The 17,861-nt window shown below is 44.8% G+C and overlaps 1 protein-coding gene and 1 pseudogene across 1 annotated transcript in view; one reads left to right on the plus strand and one right to left on the minus strand.

Annotated features, from left to right (window-relative positions):
• Ppm1e (protein phosphatase, Mg2+/Mn2+ dependent 1E) overlaps positions 1–17,861 on the minus strand; it is a 138,654-nt gene that overhangs the window by 70,379 nt on the left and 50,414 nt on the right. The window lies entirely within an intron of this gene.
• On the plus strand, positions 11,671–11,771 carry LOC114699304 (annotated as a pseudogene).

Consider the following 17,861-nt stretch of genomic DNA (forward strand, 5'->3'; position numbering starts at 1 on the left):
TCTTTTATGTTGCATTTGTTTAACTCTGTGAAGCTGTGTTACTTTGCCTGTCTAAAACACCTGATGGTGTAATTAAGTGCTGAATGGCCAATAGCAAGGCAAGAGAAAGGATAGGCAGGGCTGGAAGACAGAAAGAATAAATAGGAGGAGAAATCTGGGAGAGAAAAAAAAGAAGGAATGAGAAAAGGAGGAGGAGGACATCAGGGGCCAGCCACCCAGCTACACAGCAAGCCACAGAGCAAGAAATGATGAAAGGTAAACAGGAATAGAAAAAGGTAAAAGCCCAAGGGCAAAAGGGTAGACAGAATAATAAAAGTTAAGAAAAGCTGGCTAGAAAAAAAGCCAAGCTAAGACCGGGCATTTATAATTAAGAATAAGCTTCCTTGTGTGACTTATTTGGGAACCGGATGGCAGGCCCCCTAAAACAGCAAAAACAACCAACAACACCCTCCCCATCAAGGTCTTAAATGAGGGCTGGTAAGATGGCTCTGTGGTTGACAGTGCTGGCGGCTCTGTGGACTGGAGTCCAGATCCCAGCACTCAATGGCTCACACGTGTTGTGACTCCAGCTGTAGGGAATCTGATGGGCCTTCTGGCCTTCTGGACACTTGGACATACACACAAGTGAACACATACACACACGTATAAAATCTCCTTAAAAAATTCTCAAATGAGCTCTTCTAGAACATGGTACAAATCATGCATGTACTACTGAGTGAATGGTATTTGGGCCTGCAAAAAAAAAATTGAAACAAATGAAAACTCATGTTCCTAGAACATTTAAATCATAAAACACAGCTGATCCCACAGTCAATGAGTAGAACTAGATATCACATTCATAACAGATAAACATGGACCCCTTTGGTCTCTTGATCACTTGTAAAGTAGCTGATACTCCATAAAGACCCTTTAGACCAGTGGTTCTCAACCTTCCTAATGCTGCAACCCTTTCATACATTTTCTCATGTTGTGGTGACCCCCAATCATAAAATTATTTTGTTACTACTTCAAAACTGTAATTTTGCTACTGCTACTTATCATAATGTAAGTATCTGATATGTGGGCTATCTGATATGCGGGATATCTGTGAAAGGTTCATTCAACCCCCCCAAGGGGTCACGATCCACATGTTGAGAACTGCTGTTTCCGGGAAAGTCTTTGTTCAGTTCATTAAAAACTGCACACATGCTAACTCCTTGGGATTCCCACTATGATCCAAACCAGCTGGGTTCCACTTCACAGCGTCCCAGGTGAGATGCTACCTCCACTCTCCTATGAGGGACATGAAAGTATTTCTCCCCGTTTACATCACATCACTGAACTGAAGACATGACGCAGGGATGCTCTCTCTGCCTTCCTCTGCCTAAAATTAGGAGAGAAATTCACAAAGACAAAAGGGTTGTCTACACAAGCACTTCCCACCTAAAGGCAGGGTAGAAATTCTCTACAACCTTAATCATCTCCGAGATAGTGCCAGAGTGTGGGAGCAGACTTTACTCCATCAGTTCATTTCCCATCTATTTTCCTTCCCACAGTTTCCTGTCTTTAGAAGCCTGACTGCTTTCTTTGTCTGTCACTTCTCTGAAATATATTGGTCTTCATTGTGACATTTATGAGCAGGACTCTGGACAAGCACTCCATCACTGCACTGTGTCCCCAGCACTGTGAGCAGGGCTCTGGACAAGCACTCCATCACTGCACTGTGTCCCCAGCACTGTGAGCAGGGCTCTGGACAAGCACTCCATCACTGCGCTGTGTCCCCAGCACTGTGAGCAGGACTCTGGACAAGTACTCCATCACTGCACTGTGTCCCCAGCACTGTGAGCAGGACTCTGGACAAGTACTCCATCACTGCGCTGTGTCCCCAGCACTGTGAGCAGGACTCTAAGTCGCTGTTATGAGGGTTTTTTCCTCTTGTGGTGAAGAGGAGGGATCTATTTTGGCTCACAGTTTAATAGTGGCGAAGGCACGACAACATTCGAGGAAATGGGTGTCACTCCTGTCGGTGACAGTGGGAGTACGAGATAGCCTGCCCACATCTTGGCATACAGCTAACAGAGACCTTGGGCTGGAACCAGGACCAGCTATCATCTTCTAGCCCCATCCCTCTTGCCCTACTCTTGTAAGCTAAGGCCCCATATTTAACAGCCTCCTAAAACAGCATCACCATCTGGAGGCTAAGTATTCAAACACACGAGGTGGGGGGGACAGTTCACATTCTAACTGTCCCATCCCGCCCATGGTTCCCGTAGGCTGACAGCCATCTTACAGTGTAAAACGTATTCAGTGCAACTTCAAAACTCCCAACTCTGTTCAAAAGTTCAAAGTCTCTCCTAAGACTCAGGCAACCTCTTAACTGTGGGCTACTATAAAGCTAAAAACAACGAATTACGAACTTTCAATACATGATGCATGGAGTGAGCATTCCTGTTCCAAAAGGAAGGAGTGTATTACAAGGAAAGATCAGACCATGCAGGACAAACAGGACCCTGCAGCTCTGTGTGGCATCTGGGGCTTGAGTTGGTATCACTGCAGTATGTCTCAGTTACCTTTCTATTGCCATGATGAAACCATGCAAGGCAACTTACTGAAGAAAGCATTTAATGGGCTTACAGTTTCGGAGGGTGAGCCCATGACCACCATGACAGGGAGCATGGCAGCAGGCAGGCATGGTGCGGCAGAAATAGCTAAAAGCTTACTTGAAGCACAAGCACAAGGCAGAGAGAGAGCTAACTGGGAATGGTGTAGGATTTTAAAACCCCAAAGCCCACCCCCAGTGATACACCTCCTCCAACAAGCCACACCTCCTAATCCTTCCCAAACAGTTCCACTAACTGGGACCAAGCATTCAAATTTATGAGCCTATAGGGGCCGTTCTCATTCAAACCCTCACAGGCTCTAACAAGCTCGAGTAGCTGTGCCTGTCTAGTCCTCCCACATGTAGCATACACACATTCTCTCCAGAGCCACTTCTACGTTTTGTCTTTAGCTTTTCTTGGCAAACATCCCACATACCTGGCATTTCCAACATCATGCTAGGGTCCCTACCACAATTTAGGATTCACTTTCACAGCTTCATGCACAACCCACCCAGGAGTCACATGTGAGCAATATGACCCTGCTACATATTGCCAAGCACAGACAGCTGTCTGGAACCTTGGTGCAAGCCTTCAGGACCCCCGTGACTCCTGTATTCTATGTACATGCAAAACTATTATGTGGATGATGCCACCACCAAGTTCTGACACTGGCTCAGTATATAGTCTGGTCCCCTTAGATAGAGAGACTCCCAGCTTACTCTGGGGAACACTTTCTAAGTAGCCCTGCTCAAGCATGATCCCCTGGAAACTATCCAAGCATTGTGCTGGCTAGCTTAAAGTGCCAACTTGATACAACCTACAATCACTTGGGAAGGTCTTAATGAGGATTGTCTAGATCAGGTTGGCCTGTGGTGGTTTGTCTGTAGGGGATGCCTTGACTGTTAAATGACGTCAAAAGACCCAGCCCACATGGGTGGCACCCTTTCATGTGCTGGGCCCTGAACTGTGTAAGAGCAAAGGAAGCAGCAAACGTCATCCCCTCAGGCTTCACAGGGAAGCCTCTCTTCCCCTTTAAGGCCCCATCAAGTTTAGACCTCCATGGACTGCACTGTCTCTGTCTAATCCTCTCCCTCCTGCTTCGAGGCACAGCCCCAGCCTCGAGGCCCTTTAATTCTAATCAACCTCAGACCTGAAGGGAACTGGGAATTGAGTCAGCCTCCTTTCTCTACTGACCACTGCTGTTCATCTTTTATTACAGAAACTAAAACTTAATCACATTCAAATAAGCTACTGGATAGAGTCCTTGGTTCAGCCAACTGCAACTGTCCGTGAATCAGGATGCAGAGTATTGTATCAAATTATGAATAGGAATCTACACGTTTTCACATAGGCATTTGTAAAAGTGAAAATAAACTTTTAGTTGGATGTTTTATTTTAGTGTGCTGAGCTTTGCTCTGTCAGGTGGGCATCAAACTGGCAATACTTGAGACGCTGGTTTCCGAGTACAGAGTACCCTGTGACTGGGAAAAAGCACTGTTTCCACCAGAGATGAGGCAAGAAACAAAGTAAATTTGGGCCCTAGCTCCATTGCAGGTGAGATCCAGGGGCCCCTCGGATCAGCTCATGCCCCCTGTGCCAATCCCTGCTCTTTCCCTCAGCCTCTCTTTTTCCTTCCTTCAAGAGACCTCAATGAGAGCCAGCTGGACCACTCTTGGGCCTATACCAAAGGATGCTCAATCATACCACAAGGACACTTGCTCAACCATGTTTATAGTAGGGTTATTCATAATAGCCAGAACCTGGAAGCAACCTAGATGCCCCTCAACCAAAGAATGGGATAAAGAAAAATGTTGTATATTTACACAATGGAGTATTGCTTAGCTGTAAAAAACAATGACATGAAATTTGCAGGCACATGGATGGAACTAGAAAAAAATCATCCTGAGTGAGATAACCCAGACCCAGAAAGACAAACATGGTATGTACTCACTCATAAGTGGATACTAGATGTAAAATAAAGGATAACCAGGCTACAATCCACAGCCTCAGAGAGGCTAGGTAACAAAGTGGGGGCCTGAAGAAGGATGCATGGATTTCCCTGGGAAGGGGAAATAGAAGAGATCCCCTGGGTAAGCTGGGGGCGGGGTGGTATGGGGGAATTGGAACACGAGGGATCAGGTTGGGTGGGTTGGGGGCAGGGTGGAGGGGGAGAATAATGAAAGAGATGTCTTAATGGAGGGGGGCATTTTCAGGTTAGGGAGAAAACTGGTGCCAGGAAAACTCCCAGGAACCCACAAGGATGACCCCAGCTAAGACTCCTAGCAATAGTGGAGAGGATGCCCGAACCGGCCTTCTCCTATAATCAGATTGTCTCCTACTGATTGTCATCAAAGAGCCTCATCCAGTGACTGATGGAAACACATGCAGAGATCCATAGCCAAGCACTGGGCCGAACTCCGAAACAACTAGCCTGGGCTCACAGGAGCTCACAGACACTGGACCAACAGCTAGGGAGCCTTCATGGGACCAACCTAGGCTCTCTACATATGTGTGACTGTTGTGTAGCTTGGTCTATTTGTGGGACTCCTAGCAGTGGGATCAGGGGCTGTCCCTACTGTTTGAGCTGGCTTTGGGGAAACTATTCCTCATTCTGGGTTGCCCCGCCCCCAGCCTTAACACAAAGGGAGGAGCTTAGTCCTACCTCAACTTGATATGCCATGCTTGGTTGACTTCCATGGGAGGCCTTCCCCTTTTTCAACAGAAACAGAGGAGTAGATGGAGGGTGGGGTGGATAGAGGGGAGGGAGGGGAATGGGAGGAAAAGAGGAAGAAGTAACTGGTCAGTATGTAAAATAAATGAAAAAAGTAATTAATTAAAAAAATCAGACAACCTTAAAAAAGAGAGAGAGCTTGCTGGTAAGTAGAGTAATTAACACTGGTTTAGAGAACATACACACACACACCACTGAACAAAATACACAGCTATTTTTTTTGTACTGGATGGCTTGAAAGTGACATCTGTCTCTCAGGTTCAGAATGAGCCAATTTAGTATATAGCTATTTTCTTTCAAGCACTAGCCTAGCCTGTGAGGCCTGAGTTAGAGCTCCAACACTGTAAACCAAAACCAAGACAGAAACACTTCAGGGAATATTGTACCAATGTCAGTTTTCTAGTTTTGATAACTTCTTAGCTGTCACTGGAGGAAAGTGGGTGAACTTTATACTCTGAACTTTGTATGCTTTCGCAATTTCTATAAGTCTAAAATTAGCTCAAAATTGAAGTTTAGAATTCCTTTTACTTATGAAGAAAGCACCTTTCACCCTATGCCCTACATTATTTTAAAAATGAGGCTGACACCAATTACTCCAACTTTTTGAAAGATCATTTTATGACTCCTGATGACACCCAGGAGTCAAGGGCTGAGGAACCACAAGTTCAAGGCCATAGCATAGCAAGTTCCGGGTCACTCAGAGTTCCAGAGCAAGACACAAACAACAACAACAACAACAAACTACATAAAGCAAATATACACACACAAATCAGTGTATGATTTGAGTCTGTGAATATAAACAGAGAACTTCTGGAAGGCTGACATTTTTCTTTAATTTCAACAAGATAAAGCCCTGAGATAGAGAACCAACCAGGACTTGGGTTTATTTTTGTGAGCCATTACAAATACAACAGTGTTTCAAAGGAAAATGACATGTCTTCCTCTGTGTTGCCAGGGGCCTCGCTGGAATCCTCTTTCCATTCTGGGATCATTCTTCGTGAACAGTTAGTTCAGAGATTAATGACCAGGGTACCGCAGAAACCTGAAACAGTGTCCTCAGAGGAGAGCCGTCTCTGGTGCCTCCGGCCTTTCCACTCTTTCTCCATGGCGCCCAACCTACCATGTCCCTGACCTCCATGCAACCTCAACCCAAATGGCATGGCTCTTTCTCATCTCCATATTCCTCCTTGTGGCAGCTGCCAAGATGTATAACTTACCTGGCCTGAGGTTTTCCTTTTAAACTCTAATTGTCCTTGAGCTTAAAACAAAAACCATGAACAGAGGAACAGGGTCATGCTTAGAGAAGACAGCCAAGTTCTGATCACTGTCTTCAAGTCTGCAGAAGGTTCTCATGTGACGGCAGCGCTCGCCATACTTAGAACAATTGTGGGGTGGAGAACTGGGATCATTTGCTCCACAGAGGCAAAGAAAGATAAGACAATACCAAAAAACAGTTCATAGAAGATGCGGACAGGCTCAGAAGATGATGAGTTGCCTACTGGTTTAGAGAATGAAAGCGGCGGGCTAGTGTTGACATTTCAGGACTGCTGGCTAAAAATAGCAGACATACATATCCATTTATCTCAGCAATGTTCTGAAACGTGAAACTGAAATAACAGAGAAACACAGAAGATGGATTAAAAAAGGAATGGTGATCTTTACTTAGAGCAGAGAAAGCTTAATCCTCAGTATCCAGGATGGGGGTCTGAGAGCAAAAACCCTCTGTTTGTCATCAGAGAACTACAAAAATCTAGAGAATTGGAGACATTGGTTATTTGAGAGCCAGGGTGAGGATGCACGGACAGTAAACCCATGAGGATACCTAAGATACCAACCCTCCCATGCCACCAAACAACTGTTCCTCCCTCAGACGAGAGGAAAAAGAAAAGGTTCACTTTCTGACTAATTACACCAGACAGCTCTATCTTCAAAGACAAAAAATATAGTTGGGGCTGGAGAGAGGGCTGGAGGGTTAGGAGACCTTGCTGCTCAATCATGAGGACTAGAGCTCAGATCCCAGCACTACAAAGGGAGCTCATGTGTCTTGAAATTCCAACTCCAAGGGCTCCTGCATCCTCTTCCAGCCTCCCTCAGCTCCCATGTAATCATATGTGCACACAGACACACAGACACACACACACACAGACACACACACAGACACACACACACACAGACACACAGACACACACACACAGACACACACACAGAGAGACACACAGACACACAGACACACACAGACACACAGACACACACAGACACAGACACACAGACACACACACACAGACACACACACACACACACACACAGACACACACACACACAGACACACACACACACAGACACACACACAGACAGACACACACACACAGACACACACACAGACACACACACAGACACACACACAGACACACACACACAGACACACAGACACACAGACACACACACACACAGACACACACACAGACAAACACACACACACACAGACACACAGACACACACAGACACACAGACACACACACACAGACACACAGACACACACACAGACACACACACACACAGACACACACAGACACACAGACACACGCAGACACACACACACACACAGACACACACACACACACAGACACACACACACCAGAGCACCGGAAGTGGGTGTTTGACTCCAGAGTGATTTTACAGTTACATCACAGTCTGAAACAGAATCATAAGTATACAGAAAACTAAGCAAATGAAATAGCACTGATCATTAACTCCAGGGGAAAATAAACCATTATACAGGAAGTAAAATGTAAAGATAATATATAGTGGCTAGGCGGTAAACAGTATTCACACAATATAAACAATGTAAATGTTATTTTGTCCTAAATTATGACACAATTACGGAGAGGAGGTCTGGGAGGTCAAGTGGTAGCAGCACTTGGAGAAGATCTTTATTTTTTTCAGAGTAAGAAAGAGATAAATCCTAAAGGAAACAATTTAGATCATTTAAAACGTAGTTGCCACAAGTGAAGCCCACGGGGTTGAAAGAACAAGATAGACCACTCCTCCACTATAAACCTAGAGTGCAAATTCAGCTTTGTTTAAAATGCATGTATTAGGGCTGGAGAGGGGGCTCAACAGTTATGAGCACTTGCTGCTCTTGCAGAGGACCCAGGTTCGGTTCCCAGATCCCACGTCAGGCACCCTACAACCACCTGTCACTCCAATCCCAGGGGATCCAATATCCTCTTCTAGACTCTGAAGGCACCTGCCCACGTGCACATACCCCCCACGTGCACATACCCCCCACGTGCACACAATCCCCCCAAGTGCACAGATCCCCCCACACCCAAATGCACATATATAATAAAAGTAAACCTTGGGGCTAGAGAGACGGCTCTGGCTAAGAGCCCTTGCTGGTCTTCTAGCGGACCTGAGTTTGGATCCTGGCACCCATGTCTGGAAGCTTACAACTGCCTGTTAACTCCAGCTCCAGGTGTATAAAGTGAAGAAATGACTGCTCCAAGGTATGGTTGAGGGGAAGGTTTTTCTAGTAGATAAGAAGGCGAATACAGCTAGAGACATCTGGAAGAGTCCAGCGCATGGAGAGAAAGTAGACTGAACAGAGCCAGCAGACTGGACCAGGCCATGAGAAGGGGGGGGGAGGGAGAGAAAAGAGGAAAGAGACTACCCAAGGAGAGGGGACCAGGAGAGAGCGTGGCTGAAATGGCAGGTTATATAGGAATGAAAGCCCACAGCTGAGAAGTTGAGAGCAGGGGCGAGGTGAGGAGAGCTGAGAAAAGCCACAGGTACTGAGTGAGCACGGAAGCCGGCATGTGCCACAGGTAGTCATTTGTCCTTCTGACAGTGATGAGGATTGGCGCCTTTGGTAGAGGGTGCCAGAATTTATTCCTTTGGACCTGACACAGAGGGGGGGGGGATATCAATGCTTTTTGGACTCTGCAGGCACCAACAAACACATGCCATACATATACAGATATATGCACATAAATAAATCTATAACAAATGTCTGCCTGACAGTGAATACAAGCTACAGCTTTTGACTCTCTCCTGGAAGTGGGATGGCAGTGTATGCCTGCTTCCTAGCACCCAGGACACTGAGGCAGGAGCTCAAGGCCCATGGAGGCACATGGCAAATTCGAAGCCAGTTCTGGCTGGCTGTCTCACCACTCCTGCCACCTGCTCCCCGCCATGTGTGGCTCGGGGTCAAAGCACTGCCTAGTATTTTCAAGGTCCTGAGTTTTCTCACCAGCACCAAAACAAAGTAAACGTCACTGACTCTAGAATCTTACTCCCAGACTCACTGTATAGAAACTGTTGGTTTTGTTTGTTGACTTTATTTTTTAAAGAATTTTTTTATTCATTTTACTTCCAACCACAGATCCCCCTCTCATCCCTTCTCTCGCTCCACCCCTCAGCCCCCCCACCCCCTGCACCCCCTCCTCTAAAAGGGTAAGGCCTCCCATGGAGAGAAACTGGTTTAATTTGGTAAACATTGATTTTCATGTGTATACGTGTTTGCCTGTATGTATGTATGCAGGTTTCTACAGGGGCCAGAAGAAGGTGTCAGATCTCATGGCACAGGAGTTACAGCTGGTTGTGAGCTGCCATGCTGGTACCGAGAACTGAACCCGGTTTCTCTGCAAGAGCAGCAAGTGCTCTTAACTAGTAAACCATCTCTCTAGTTTGCAAAGTATTTATTTTTGAATTTTGCTGTCAGTCCAGGTTGGCCTCAAACTTGCAATCCTTCTACTTAGTCTCTGACTGCTGAGATTATAAGTGTGCCCTACCACATCCAGAAGGACCAGCCTACCCCCGGGCCTTCAAAGAGTATAACTAAGTCCGGTTGGATGAGTCTTTCCGGTGAGATCATAGATTTAAAGTCCAGTGCAATCTCTGCCATATTCCACGGACTCAGAAGCATACCTTGAGCCTTAGCCAGCAGGTTTAAATAAGCACGCAACTCAGTACAAAGAGGACCAAAAGGACAATTTGGGTCTGGGGGCATAGCTCAGAGGTGGGACATTTGTCTAGCACGCTGACATCCTGTGTTCCACCCTCAACACTGCGGAGACAGGGGAGAGAGGTTGAGAGAGGGAGGGCTGATGGAGGGCGCAAGGGGAGGGGGAGAGGGGATTGAAATGGTCAGCACACTCTACTACTGCTGCAGCAAACCCTTCAAAGAATACGCAAGCCTGTAATTTAGTGGGAGACTCTCTTACTGAGCTAAAACTAATTTCTCTTTTAAAATCTAAAATGACAGACAGTAAGCAATAATTTCATTGTGTAATTGGGTTAAATGTACATTTAATGTACTCTCTTCCTTTAATGCAGCTTATCTTTGAGGTTCTGTGGAGTTTTAGTTGCCATAACAACCTGAGTAAATCCTTCATTACTGTAGACATCTGCAGCTATTTATAAATGCAACAGCTGGATATGTCCAGTTAAAATTTCTTTTAGAAAACATCAAATTTTCATTTAATCTGGATAAACCTAAGAAAAAATTCAGGGAGCGAGCATTAAGACTAGAACTATTATTCCAATATCTGAATCTTAAATATTAAAATGAACCATAAACTGTGTAGAATAAAGCAGAGAGAGCTGAAGCCCTTACATTGTCATTTTGTTGTTTTTTTATTCTTCATCTTTGTGTGTGTGTGTGTGTGTGTGTGTGTACCGTGAACGCTTGTAAAGGTCAGAGAAAGCAATGTTAACAAAGCTTTCTAAACTATCAACGAACGTCAACAGAAATATGCTTATTTTATTTTTTTATTTAAAGATGATTTCTTCTTATGTATGTGTTTTGCCTTCTTGTATGTATGTCTGTGTGTTACTTGCATGCCTGGTGCCCACAGAGGTCTGAAGAAGGTGCTGGCTCCTCTGGAACTGGAGTTCCAGATGGTTGTGAGCTACCATGTGGGTGCTGGGACTAGAACACTCTAGAAGAGCTGTCAGAGCTCCTGGTTGCTGATCCAGTATTTTTAATTCTTTTTCATTACACATGTGTGTGTAAGTTTGTACAAATGTGAGTGTAGGTGTCTATGGAGTTGAGAAGAGAGCATCAGATGCCCCAGAGCTGGGGTTACAGGCATTTGTGAGTCACTTGACATGGTGCTGGGAACCAAACTCAGGTCCTCTAGAAGAGCATTATGTACAGGTCAATACCCAAAGACATAAACACTGGGGTTTATATGAAACAATATTTAGCAGCTGTGCCAGCCTGAGTTCATTAAATAGTAACAACAACACATGTATAGTGCTGCATTCCTGTAAACCCAGGGCTCAAGAAGCTGAGGCAGGAGCACTGAGCTTTTGGGTTCCACCTGGGCTGCATGGTGAGACCATTTCAAAAGAAGAAATCTGAAGCCAATTAAGCTTACCAGGTTCCTTCCCTCATGCAGGCCTGGTGTGCAAACAGCCTGTCACTTACATGGGTTGCCGTAGGGACCTTGAAGACAATTTTCTTGTGACTGTTCATGTCTCTCATCTCAACGCTGTCAAAGTCTAGACTCCAGACAAGTATGCAGGGTGTTTTGGGGAAGCCTAAGGGGACAGTCCAGGGTTCACATCAGCCAGGTCATCATGTCTATCCACACCAAGATGCAGAATAAGGAGCATGTGATCAAGGCCCTATGGAGAGTTCAAGTTTTCTGGCCGCCAGAAGATCCACACATCAAAGAAGCGGGGCTTCACCTGTTCAAAGGCAGATGGATTTGGGCATAATGGCTGAGAAGAAGCTCATGCGTGGTGGCTCTGGGGTCAGATACGGCCCCATCCACAGTCCCCTGGACAAGGTCTCCAGGACCTGTGCTCCTGCAGGTTTCCGCAAAGCTTAATTTTGCAGACATTGTACAATAATGTACAAATATCCAGACACATAATACATGCCCAGTGCTGAGGAGGCAGAGGCAGGAGGATTGCTGAAGGTTTGCCTGTCAGGCTTATACAGAGTTCCAGGCCAGCCAGGCCTTTTTAATGAGAACAAGACAAACAAAGAACTAATCCATAGATGACCCAGACACCCCCTAGCAATGCTGTTTTCAAATTTGGAAGAATGACTACAGAGGCCTGAGACCCATCCCCTGCATTTACGTGTAGTTACCCAGTCCTGGGAGCCTTTGCCATTTCGCCTGCACCTTTGAAGGACAGTGTGACAACAATCCTGAGAAGCCATTCCTATGTCCGGGATCTCAAGCATGTGTCTTCCTTAGTGTGATGTCCACATGGCTCTTTCACGTTTATAATTGCTTCCCCGCACAGTCAGCCTGTGTAGCCGTTTAACAGAGGCACGTACGTGGCAGGAACATGCCCATTTCGGCTCCTCTTAGACTAAATATGATCTTAGGTAAGAGAAGTGAACAGGCGCAGACTATTTGTCTTTTGTTTTTAATGTAATCTTATGCATATGAATGTTTTGTCTGCATGTGTGTGTATGTGCACTGTGTACATGCCTGGAGCTCTCAGCGGTCAGAAGAGAGAGTTGGATCCCTTGGAATTAAAGTGACAGATGGTTGTTAGCTGCCATATGGGTGCTGGGAACCAAACCTGGACCCTCTGCAAGAGCAGCAAGTGCTCTTAACGGCTGAGCCCTCTCTCCAGCCTCCAAGGCTAAGACTTTTTGAGTATTTTGCCTTGTCGTTTAAAAGGTGCTCACAACTTTATAATCCCGTCTTCACAATGCAGGTTATGAGCAAAGGAGATATACTGTTTTCATTGTATAAATCAAAAACCAAATCAAGCTTGGCAGAGTTTGCCTCAGGTCAAACAAGTCCAGCACTAACAATGCTAAGCCAGTTCCCCTGACATCTTTTTTTATCCTTTGCTACCTTACTGTTTTTACAAGTGACAAGGAGAGCGAGTGGGCAATGGACTCTGACAGCCTTTGGTTGTCACAGATCGGGAACAGCAGAATCAATGACGATCTGTTCTTTCTGACAAAAGATCCTGACAGCATGGTACATCAGACTGCCACCATCATTTTAATTATCAACTAAAGTATCAAACTTATGTTTCTTATATTTAAGCACTGCCCTCCCCCCCGGGGGGGGGGGAGGATAAAAAGTAGAATGAACTCCACATTATACTCATGGCCAGCCAGTGTTTTAGACAGAAATAGCTCTCTTTTTTTTGGTTTTCAACCCAGGGTTTCTCTGTGTTACAGCTCTGGCTGTCCTGGAACTTGCTTTGTAGATCAGGCTGGCCTCGAACTCACTGAGATCCGCCAGCCTCTGCCTCCCAAATGCTGGGATTCAAGTGTGTGCCACCACCACCACCACCTCTGGTAAAACAGAAATATCATGTCTGTGGGGAACGCCTTTAGGAATGTGAACCCATCCTATTTGCAGAGCACTTAATCCTGGTATAAGGTCAGACTGAAGGAGTAAGAGAAGGTGGCTCCAATGTTGACATCCCTCCTGCTAACCACAGAGCAAACACTCAGAGGTTGTTCTAATTCTTAGCGAACCCCCTAAAAAACCAACTTGACAACTATATAACCCACACAGCTGCTCTTGCTCTATAACCCTTGCCTGTTTATCTCAGTCAATACTGTGCATAGCCCTCTGCGCTCTCTCTCCCTCCCCCCTTTCCTGCTTTCTCTCTCTCTCCTCTCTCTCTCTCTCTCTCTCTCTCTCTCTCTCTCTCTCTCTCTCTCTCTCTCACACACACACACACACACACACACACACACTTGTCTGCCTCTCTGAATGTGTCCTTCATTCCAACCTTACTTTGCTGTCCTCCTTGTCTTTAGCTGGCTCTGTGTCATCTGCCAGCCTCCTTCCTGAAGCTGCTACTTCAACTCCCACTTCAAGCCGCGGCTTCATTATCTTGAGCATAAAATGATCTTTTTCCTCCAGCACCTTTCAATACCTCCTTATCTCGATGCATGTCAGACAGGCATCAGCAGCTGCTTGATGGACTGAGTTCACACTAAAAGGCACATGACTGGTGAATAACAATATAATTTTAGACAGGCTGGGGAAATTGTTGAGAAAAGACCATGTTCACATATATTTAAAGTATGCATCATGAGTAAAGGAAATTCCTTGTGAGAGTTGAGTCAGACCTAAGCAGGGATCTTGCCCATTTAGATAAGCAGATTATCATGCTGTATGAATAACAGCTCTGAAGACCTAATAGACAGCAAAATTCTGCCATTGACATAGTCAGCCCATCCCCCATCCCACCTTTAGTTATGTAATGGAGTTAGTAAAGCCAGGACAACTCTTGTCCCGGTCTCATAGGCTCTCAAGATTAATTCCATCCCTCACGGAAGAGGATTTCAGCCATTACTCTATTTCCATCTCTTCTCACTTCTCAAGGGGAGGAAGCTGTTTCCACTGCATCAGGAAAGCCTGGCCATAAGCCATCCGCTATGTTTACATCTAAATGAAAGGAGATGTTATTATTTTGGTCTCAAAGCAGCACCCACTGGAAAGGGGGCTTAAAGGTAGAAATATTCATATTGAGAGAAAACAATTTTCTTCTTTTTCCTATTAAGTTCTTTCCTGCCCCAGGTGATTACTAAAATGTGAAGTTTAGCTGAAGATCTATAATATTACATAGAATACAATCACTTATATAAACTGCTTCCCATTTGCACTTTAAAGATCTGATCTTACCATTGGAATTAAGCCCAGGGGTAAATGCTTCAAATTCAGTTATACTTTACTTGATAATGACAATTCTGGCATCTATTAGGTCTTTGTAGCTTGATATTCACACAGCATGTTACCTATAAAATTAGTAAGACCACTGCTACCAACCTTTAGGTCTGACTCATCCCCACAAGGAATTCCTTTAGTCATAGCAGAGTTTAAAATATACATATTCTTTTTTCTGAGACAGGACTGGCATTCAGCTCAGTGTGTAGCCAAGGATGTCCTCAGCCGCCTGATCTCATGCCTCCCACTTCTGCGTACTGTGACTACAGATCTGTGCCAGCACACCCTGTGTTCTGTGGTGCTGGGGATTGCATCCAGGGCTGAGGCATGCTAGGCAAGTGCTCTACAGACTGAGCTACAACCAAAGCCTTATGTATATTTCATTATTGTTACATTTTTATTTGCATACCTTAGTAACAAATAGCACATAGCAACCCTGTTGGACTTTCTGCAGTTCAGACATGATAATGAAATAGTAGTCACTGGTGCACATGCAGTCTTTTTTATTTACTTTGCCTTATTCATAGTCTGTGTTTTAGCCACTGATATGCCTAAGTGGAATAATGCAAATTATCAAGTTGTAGCCTAAAAACCAGAGTCTTTCAGCTCTTTGATCGTATCTTCTACAACTGAACAGTAAGTAATTTGAAATGGGGAAAAGGTGGTTAACCATTACGAGTCCTGAACTGATGTTACCAAATCAAGTGTGTCATCTTTTATAATCACACAGCGGTGCTGTGGGTCAGCACCACAGCAGCCCTCCCTTCGTCCTGGAGATAAAGTCTAACACTCTCAGTGGAGGCCTGAAATCGGGGATGACACTGAACCCGAGTATGCTACTTTTCCTTGGACATACAACCTATAATAAAGTTTAATTTATTATCTAGGCACAGGAGAGATCAAATAAATATAATAATTATACTATAATAAAAGTCACATGAATCATTGAGCATGTTGGTGTACACCTTTAGTCCCAGCAGAAGGCAGAAGGCAGAGGTAGATCTCTTTGAGTTCAAGGCCAAGCTGGTATACAAATCAAGTTTCAGGTTAGCCAGGACTACAGAATGAGACCTTGTCTAAAACACACACACACACACACACACACACACACACACACACACGAAGACACACACATTGTGAATGCAGTCTCCCAAAATGGTGTATTGAGTAACTTAGCAACCTCAGCATATTTCTTCTTTCCTTTTAAGTCAAGAACATTCTGGTTTTCCTTTAAAGAAAGTGGTGAGCAGTCTTCAGAAGCCTGTCTGAACTGCCAGCATCGCTGCTGTGCGTTGGGATGCAGGGGTGTTGAGTAACATGAGAAGCACTGCCACATCATCCGCTGACCTCATAACCAGGATGCATAGTACATGACTATCAGGTGGGTAGCATATACAGCCTGGACATGCTGCACACAGGGATGAACCTCATCCCCGGCAGATGGTGTGGGATTCTATCATGCAACTCAGAATAGCACATGAGTTATTTCTGAAATTCCATTTATTATTTTTGTATGGCAGTTGATTACAGGTAATTAAAACTGTATAAAGAAAAACACAAGGGACCGTTATATTATCAAAGGACATTTTCCTGTCAAGAAACTTGAGGTTTGAGATGCTTAGTGCCTTGCCTAAGCATACATAATTAGTCCTGGGGCCAGGGACAAACTCAGGGCGGCATGACACCAAAATCCATGCCCTTTGTCACTGCATTACTTTAACATACTCATGAAGACATACATAATTACAAGTATGGCTATGGAAAATAGGGGGAGCAGAGATCAACAACCACAGTAATTAGCAGCAATTTCAATTGGACAAGAGTTTATAAAGAGGAAGCAATGGATTGGGGGTGGACTGTGAGGGGGGGAAGCCAACAGAAACAAAGTATATATAGAAATGCCATAGTAAAATCCATAACCTGGTGTGCTGATTTAAAAACTCAAGTGAAGCAATGCACTCACATAGTTATTCATCAAATGTTTGTTGAGCATGTATTGCCAAGAACTGTTCAAAGACTCCTGTCTTTATGAGGCTGACATAAAGATATTTTTCCAGAAAGCACCAAGTTTCAAGGCAGTAGAGAGAAGAGACACTACAGAAGCTGTAACAAAAAGCAAGTGACAAGTGCCGGCAGTGAACTGCATCGGGGACCTGTGTGATCTAATTATCATCGGCTCATATATGAGCTGCCGGTACCTAAAATACCAAGAAAATAGTGAATCCGGGGTCTACACCAACTAAAGCCCGGGATATGGGAGCGGACAGTCTTCGAAGCACCTTAATGGAAGTCCAGTTGCCTTGTTATAAACGTGTCCGTGAATGTTAACTATGTTGGGCTCATCTTGCTGTGAACTCCACACAGAATTAAAGACATTATCTTCGTCATCAGGGCCAACAAGTGTTACTAAATAAACTTAAAGATGATTTAAATTAAATCTGAACCTACCACTCTTGACTTGACCTGACCTTAGACACCCATTTAACCTGCCTGAGTGCCTTGCTTCCCATCTGCACAGTATAGTAAGAACTTTGACTCGGTGTGTGCTGTTGAGGGGATTAAATTAGATAATGGGTTTATAGTGCTTAGCAAAGGATCTGGTATATAGTAAGTACTAAATTCTTTGCCTGCTAAGTACTGTTTTATTTTTCCTGTTTAGAGTGCTTGGGCCCATCTCTCCCCTTCCTCCTCTTCTCTTCTCTTGTTCTTTTTCCCATTCCTCCCTGCCCCATTTCCCACCTGCCCCAACTCTCCCCAGCCTAAGCAGATCCTTGCTATGTAGCCCAGGCTAGCCTTGAACTCACAAGCCTACCCCATGTCAGTCTTGCCAAGTGCCAGGATTCTAAAAGTGCACTGGCACACCCAGCTCATTGTTATTTATTTTCA

This window comes from Peromyscus leucopus, chromosome 8b (assembly GCF_004664715.2).
Source record: "Peromyscus leucopus breed LL Stock chromosome 8b, UCI_PerLeu_2.1, whole genome shotgun sequence".
Classification (NCBI taxonomy): domain Eukaryota; kingdom Metazoa; phylum Chordata; class Mammalia; order Rodentia; family Cricetidae; genus Peromyscus; species Peromyscus leucopus.